A 7,943-nucleotide genomic window follows, 5' to 3' on the forward strand; every position below is an offset into this window, starting at 1 on the left:
TTGCCTGACTACTCTCTTCTTACCTAACTTTTGACCCCTGCTATGGCTTGACCATCAGCTCTTAGATATCCCCTCAAATCTGGCTCAGTCAGGCCAAGCTGCTGATGCCCACCATAAATCCTTTCTTACATGTTGGACCTGGATTTCCAGTCTTTGACACACATGCTCTCAGGCGAGAAGGAAGGAAGGACAAAATGATAAACAGGTATGCCAGTATAAGTGTACTTGCCTGTTGGAAACCTGAGAATTGTGTCTTATCAGATTAAAAAAACCCTGAAAATATTCAATAAGAATATAAGTTGGTGGGGAAAAGTGAAGTGTTTTAAGATCTTTATACTAGCTGTAATGGACATAAATATATTGTGTAAGTTTAAAATTTTAGAAATTATATATGTTTCCATGTTGAGGATAAATATCAAAATAATAGAAATTGTATGACTCCCTAGCAGAAGGAAAACAGAAATAATAAAAATAGACAAACCCAAAAGACGGTAATAAAAGAAGCAAGGCAAATATATGCACAAAATAAAATTTTAACCCCCAAATATTAGAAATTTAAAAAATGTAAATGGATTAAGTTCTCCAGAAAACAATTTTTCGAGCTATAGTAAATACATATACACATGACATCATATAAAAATAAATTAACATGGAGTACTCTATTGTATAAATACTCATATTCTTGTGTATATGCACTTATAAATAGGCACACATACATTCCTGTGTATAATATTTTCAAGAGACATGTCTAAAATGTAAAGACACAAAAAGGTGACATGTAAAAGGATGGAAAAAATATAGCCGGCAAATACTGATCAGTAGGCATCTTAGAAGAACACACTCATATAAAACAAAATACACTCTGAACATTATTAGAGATATAAATTCACAATGAAAATGTTTTAATTAACACAATTATTACAACTTGATATGTAAGAACATAAAAAAAGCTTTGTAATATATGAGAAAAATTGACAGAATTATACAAGGTATGCTGTCCCCAAAAGGCAAATAAAGAATTGCATGAGGAAAAAAGCATAATAGAAGATTTTCATTCTATGAAATGCTTCATGAACTTGCATGTCATCTTTGTGTAGGGACCATGCTAATCTTCTCTGTGTTGTTCCAATTTTAGTATATGTGCTACTGAAGTGAACACAGAATAGGAGATTTTAATATACTTCTATCATAGATGTATCTTGCAGAATAAGAATCACAATGACACAAGATTTAAACCAGATAAAAAATCTGACTTATTGAATGGACATAGAACATTGTACCAAAAAATTACAGAAAACATTTCTTTCAGGCACACATAATATTTATAAAAGCCTATCATTTCTGGACTTTGAGTCAATCTCAATAAATTTTACTGGATTGAAATTGTATCAAGCATGACTTCTAATAAAACCAATTAAATAAGAAATTAACAAATAGAATATTCCCATAAAATGGCAAATTTGAACATACTTCTTAATAATCCAAGACGTGTGGACAGATAACAAAGTATAGTGTTTATTAGGACATATTTTGAGTTAAGGAATCGTGACAATACTACTGAAAATGTGAGTGTGCTAGAGCTGGCTCCTATCAGCTTGTAAGAGCTGACTGTTAAATATTCAGAAAACTTTCCAACTGGTTGTTAAATCATTTGTAGCTTGAAATTGGTCATGGTGGAGTATTTACAAGGCAGATATGAAGTTGGCATGCTACAAATCAGGCCTTCTTTTTTCCTTTTAAATTTTTTTACAGGCTTGTTACCACAAAACCGTGGAATGCAGTTAGAACATCAGATAGAGGGAAATGTATAGCCTCAAAGGCATGGATTGGAAAAAAGATGAGAAATTTCAACTTCAAAATTAGGAAAAAAACAAAGCAATATAAATCCGAAGAATGTAGATTAAAAGAAACAAGATAAATTAATGAAATAGAAAAATATGATATAAAATAGAGAGTAAACAGAACCAAAACTTATTTCTTTAAAACTATGACTAAAATTGACAAACCTCTGGTGAAATTGACCAAGGTGAAGAAATATATAAATAATATTAGGAATGAAAAAGTGAACATTACTAGAGATACAGTACACATTAAGAAGATAATAGGATATATGAAAAACTTAATGCCAGTATGTTTGAAAATAAATATGAAAAATATACCTCCTTGGAAAAATGTAACTTACCAAAATCTTATTCATGAAGAAATAAGAATCCTGAATTGTTCTTTAATTATTAGAAAAAAATCTTATCTAGAACACTCTAGGCCCGGATGATTTTATCAGTAAGTTCTATAAATGTTTGAGGGAGAAATATTTCCAGTTTATACACATTTCTTCAGACAATAGAATAATAGAGCACATCATTATGTTTTATGTGTTTTATGAGGCTATATGTAATTTTGATTGTAACACTCAACAAAGACAAAATGAGAAAGAAAAATTAGAGCCCAATCTTATGCATGAATGTAATATAAAATGTAAAGTACAATTAGTAAACTGAAATCAGGAATATATATTTTAAAAAATCATGACTAATTTGGGTTTTCTTAGGAATGCAAGTGTGTGCATTAGTGTGACTTTGGAAAAGCAATTCCTGTAACTCACCACATTAGCAAAAAAAAGTAGGCCGGGTGCGGTGGCTCAAGCCTGTAATCCCAGCACTTTGGGAGGCCGAGACGGGCGGATCACGAGGAACACGGTGAAACCCCGTCACTACTAAAAATACAAAAAAATTAGCCGGGCGCGGCGGTGGGCGCCAGTAGTCCCAGCTACTCGGGAGGCTGAGGCAGGAGAATGACGTGAACTCGGGAGGCAGAGCTTGCAGTGAGCCAAGATCATGCCACTGCACTCCAGCCTGGGCAACAGAGCAAGACTCTGTCTCAAAAAAAAAAAAAAAAAGAAAAAGAAAAAAAGAAAAAAAACAAAACGATGTGATTTTCACAGACTCAGGGAGATTACTTGGTAAAAGCCAACATTCATTCATAAAACTCTTCCCAAAATAGGAATAGAATAAAATGTTCTTAATATGACAAAAGGTATCTACTACAATCTTACTGCAAACATCACATTTAATGTTGAAACTTTGAGAATACTTTTGAAATTTGAAACAAGAATTCCCACTGTTGTTCCTTCTATTCAATTTTGTTCTGGAGTTCCTTGCTGGCTCAGTAAAATAACAAAAAGAAATAAAAGGTGTGAGAATTGAAAAGTGGGGAAGAGTAACTGCCACTATTCATAGATGAGATCTGTAGAAAATCCAAAGGAATTCATAGGAAAATTATTATAATTAATTTGAGAGTTTGACATGGTTCTAGCATTCACATTCAATACTCAAACAATAAATTTAATTCATATAATCAAGCACGAAATTGAAAATGAAATAAAAGTGCTACCATTTATAATAATAGCATAAAACAAGATGATATCCTTGGGAATAAAACTAACAAAATATTTCTGTTTAAGACTTCTCCCAAGAAAATTAAAAGTATTATTGAAACACTAAAAAGGAAAACAATAAGTAGATTGTATACTAAGTTTGTAATCAGAATAGTTGATTTTTATAAAAATGTCACTTGAATTCTAAGTTCCACACAAACCCAAACAAAACTTCATGAATTTGTAGTTTTTTCTTTAACTTGGCAGGCTGATTCTAAAATTTATATGAATATGCAAAAAGTTAGAATATCCAAGACACTCTTGAAGTAGAACTCACTCGCTGTATCATATATCAAGATTAGTGGGAAAAGCAAGGATTTTTCAACAAATTACTGGAGCAATTAGGTACCCACATGGAAAAAAAGTGTGATCTTTACCTCATACCATACTAGAAAAGTCAGTTTCAGTGGATTAAAGAATATGGGTGGAAGAAAAATCAATTACAAAAGATATGACATCAGAAAAAAAAATAAACCACAGAGTTGGAGAAAATATTTTTAGCTTCTGTAACAGAGTAGTATCAGAAACATTTAATGAATTCCTCCAAATCACTAAGGAAAAAGCAAACCAATTTTCCCACTTTACCCAATGGGACAAATGACTGAAGGCTTAAACAGATGCTGTACAAAATGGAAATGCAAATGGAGCTAAAGATAAGATTAATCAGTAAATCAAATATAGTCATAAAAGGATTTCTTACATACTTACTCCATGGGCAAAGGCTGGGAAGGTCTTACCATGAAAAGGTAGTGGAAAATTGGAAGTTCTTCCACTGCTGGTGAGAGTATAAGTTGGTGCAACTACTTGGAAATCAGTTTGGCATTATTTAGTGTATTGCTTTTAAATATACACACCCAGAAATATAATCCTGGGTATACACCCTAGCAATTTGTGCATATATGTATCAATCAACCTTTACAAGAATGTTCATGGCAGCACTGTTTGTATTAACTCTAGCATTGATACAATCTAGATACCCATAAGCAGAATAGATGAATTATACTTTGTAGTATATTCACACAATGAAAAATACTGTCCAGCAATAATAGTGCCCCAGCTCCACAGTACATGCAAGTCTCAAACACAATATCTAATGAAAGAAATGAGATTCAAATAATACAGAATGATTCCATTTATATACATTTCCAAAAGAGGGAACAAGACTTTAGAGTTGCATCATGAGTGGTAAAACCATAAAAAGCAAAGAAATGACAATAACAAAAGTCAATGTTGTAGTGACCTCTGAGAGGAAATGGTAAAGTAGCAGTCAGGAAGAGGACATATATGACCTTCTATGGTGAAGGTTCCTTTTTGGCCTGGCTGGTGGACATGTGGGTGTCCTCTGTATTTTATTTGTTAAGCTGCATGTGTGTTTTATGTACTTTTTTGCATATACCCCCATACATCATAACTTTGTTACACTAAAAAGGGAGAGGAAGATTAAATTATCATCCCTGGTTGGCAGTGTCCCTCTGCTAATGGCTGTGGAAGATACTTTATCCACAGAAGTTGTGAGTAGCCTGGGTAAACTTTGAAGAATACATGGGAAAAAAAGAAAAAACAAAAACAAAACCCAGAACAGTCCATCTGGGAGCCAAGGACACCGAGTCTTAAGACTTTTGGAGAGAAGGACTTGAGAAGGAATTTTCTGTTCATTGTTCCAGTTTCTCTTGTAACAAGTCTTGGCCCCAAGCAGTCACTTAACACACGTCAACTGAGCACCATCAGTGTGCCTGCGACCTGTGCTAGGCGCTGGGGATGCAGAATGCAATAATACTTACCCTTCAGAGTTTACCACCCATAGAAAAGATGGAGGAGGAAACCAATGATTACAGTAGGGTGCAGGCTAGTCTAAGGGCAGGGATGTCTTCCCAGAAGAGATGACACCTTAGCTCTGTTTTAGAGGACAATTGCCAGGCAGAGTAGTGAAGGATAGTCCAGGAGAATGGAACCACATGAGGATAAGAAATAGAAGGTGCATGCTAGAAACAACAGTTCTAGGTGCCTGGAGTGCTCTTTAGCATATGCAGAGCTGACCTTTTATCCTATATTGAAGGATTATTGTTTGAACCTCGTCTATCCCTGGCATGCTGCAATGATGGGTTAATTAAATCTAGAAGGTCTTTACTGCTTTAAGAGCCACTGAGAATATTCCTGGAAGGATATTCTTAAAGGGTTCAAATTAGTATTAATATTAACACATTTTTACTGAGTGCCTACTATGAACCAAATGGGCGCTCAGCTGGCAGACATAGAAGGCAGGAAGTGGGGAAGTTAGATAAAAAGTATTTCTGGTGAGCCCATAAAATATAAAGGTGATAATACTTTACATTTATATGGCATTTTGCCATTTTAAAACTTTTCCACAAATATTTGGTTTAAGGAGGAGAGAGCTCTAAGGGTTTTGAGTAGGATTGACACATACCATACACAGCAGTAGCGGGAGATCTCTGTCATGGACTGCTGACCCCCTAGTCCGGGATTTATTAACGGCTGACAGAGGAAGATGAGACACTCTGTTCTTTTTGTAGCATTACTAGGTGGACATTACTAGGAATAAAGTGGTTTAGCCTCTCAGGGCTGGATTTTCCCTTTGGTAGAATTGCTTTGACATCCTTAACAGAAAGGTTTTCATAACGGCCTGCTCAATAGAGTTGTTAGCAATAGAGCAACAGCAATAATAATAATCCTGTAAGTACAATCCAGGCTGAGGCAGTAGGAAAAAAGGCCATAGGAGATGCACTCCTAGGTTTACCCAGAAACAGGATGATTGGTGCTATGTAATGCCTTCTCCTTTCAGCACAGTCTCTTGAAAATAGCAAAGAGTTTAAAGTAAAAATATATGGTTTTAGCATTGGCTCAATCACTATTTAGCTATGTGACCTTAGGCGAGCTATGGAACCTCTCTGAGACTCAATTTTCTTACCTGTAAAATGAGGATGATAACCTCTGCCTGCCTCAGTGATCATGGGGATGGAAATGAGATTAGTGTCTGTGAAACGTGTTTCCATTGGAAAAGCTTGTCTCAAAAGAAGGAAATAAAGTTTTTGTTGTTTGTTGTTCTAACTCAGCCCTTTTATAGGATCTGCTTGGTAGCTCTATTGTCAGGCAGAGTTTATTAGAGTTTATTTTTTATATTTTGTCTCCTGCAAGGTAGCTCCCTATTCTGTCTACCAAATAGCAAATTGCTACATTGTTTCTTTATTGTTTGACACTTAGATTCTCAGCCAAATAGTCTGTTTTACTTAAATATTTCAGAGCCTCTTAGCATTTCAAAAGAGTGCTTTTAAAAATCAGTTATGAAAAAACCAGATGAGTAAATAGAGGCACAATTGCTCATTTTTCTAGGCTCAGCAGTTATCTATTGAACTGTACACATCCAGAGAGAAAAAACAAAAATAATAAAACACATTAACTTGGGAACAGAAATAGGAATTATCTATAAATCTGCTAATCAGTTCTGGCCCTTGGTGGTTAATTTCACCTCCACCTGAAAGCCAGGTTTGGAAAGGACAGATCCGAAGAAAGTTTTTGTTCTCCTAAACAGCGGGTCGGAAGCAGTCTCTGCTGCAATCTGATAGTCTTGTTGTAAGACACATAGCACCAGGGGTTCCCTACAGCTTTGAAAAGCAGAAACCTGGAGGTTCTCACTGACTTTGAATTCTGGATCTTGACTTCCCTTTCTTTTGTAATGTTACAGCCCCACTGAGCTTGGTTCTAGAGGACATTTGATTAAAATGTTATTTTTAGCAAATACATAATTTCCTACATTAAAATTCAAAAACCCAAGAGGACAGCTTAGGCTTGTAACTGTGCGATGCTGTTGGCCACCGGTGTCCAGCAGAATCTGAACAAGAAGAAAGGGGGAAAAGAATCCAGCCCACGAAATGTGTCCTAACCTTGAGAAAATGTGGTCAAAGTCCCGGTCTCCAAATACACCACCTTCCTTGGTGCTCACCAGCATTCATAACCCCCTCTACTGGGAACCCATTGTCCAAGGGACATGTCCTTTTCCAGACTGAGGAACAGCTCTGGAGATGGGTTGTGGCCCAGATGTCAGGCTATGGGCAGGCTGCGGAGAAGGAGAAGGTGCTGAGTTCCCTGCCTTGTTCAGCACAGGCCTAAATTTGTTGTGATGCGATTCAGCGTGTGCTGCCCCGACACTGAATATAGTCGCAGCTCTGAGTCAGCCTCCGGCCCCATTTTCTCATGGCTTTAGAAGCCGTGTGCTGCTGGGGGCAGACTTGGACACCAGTGTCCCAGCAGGGTTCACTTGCTCCTGGTGTCAGATCAAGGTCCTCACAGGGCTGGACCTCCTGTCCCCAGTGCATGCTTCCAAAGATGCACTGGCCCACTTGGCAGGAGACCGAACGTCTCTGATATCTGTGAAGTTTGAGCAATAGAAAGTCCCTACTGGTTAATTTAGATTAATAGAGGTTTATCACGTATAGAACTTGTATATTTCCAGTTTTGAAGGGATCGAAATTTATTTCCTATGCACTTACTGCAT

The 7,943-nt window shown here is 36.3% G+C and overlaps 1 non-coding gene across 1 annotated transcript; it reads right to left on the reverse strand.

Annotated features, from left to right (window-relative positions):
• Positions 1 to 1,052: 1,052 nt before the first annotated feature.
• On the reverse strand, positions 1,053 to 1,159 carry LOC119621316 (U6 spliceosomal RNA). The gene has a single exon (XR_005237867.2). It is a non-coding gene; the product is annotated as a U6 spliceosomal RNA (small nuclear RNA).
• Between the last annotated feature and the right edge of the window lie 6,784 nt (positions 1,160 to 7,943).

Source organism: Chlorocebus sabaeus, chromosome 11 (assembly GCF_047675955.1).
Source record: "Chlorocebus sabaeus isolate Y175 chromosome 11, mChlSab1.0.hap1, whole genome shotgun sequence".
Lineage (NCBI taxonomy): Eukaryota > Metazoa > Chordata > Mammalia > Primates > Cercopithecidae > Chlorocebus > Chlorocebus sabaeus.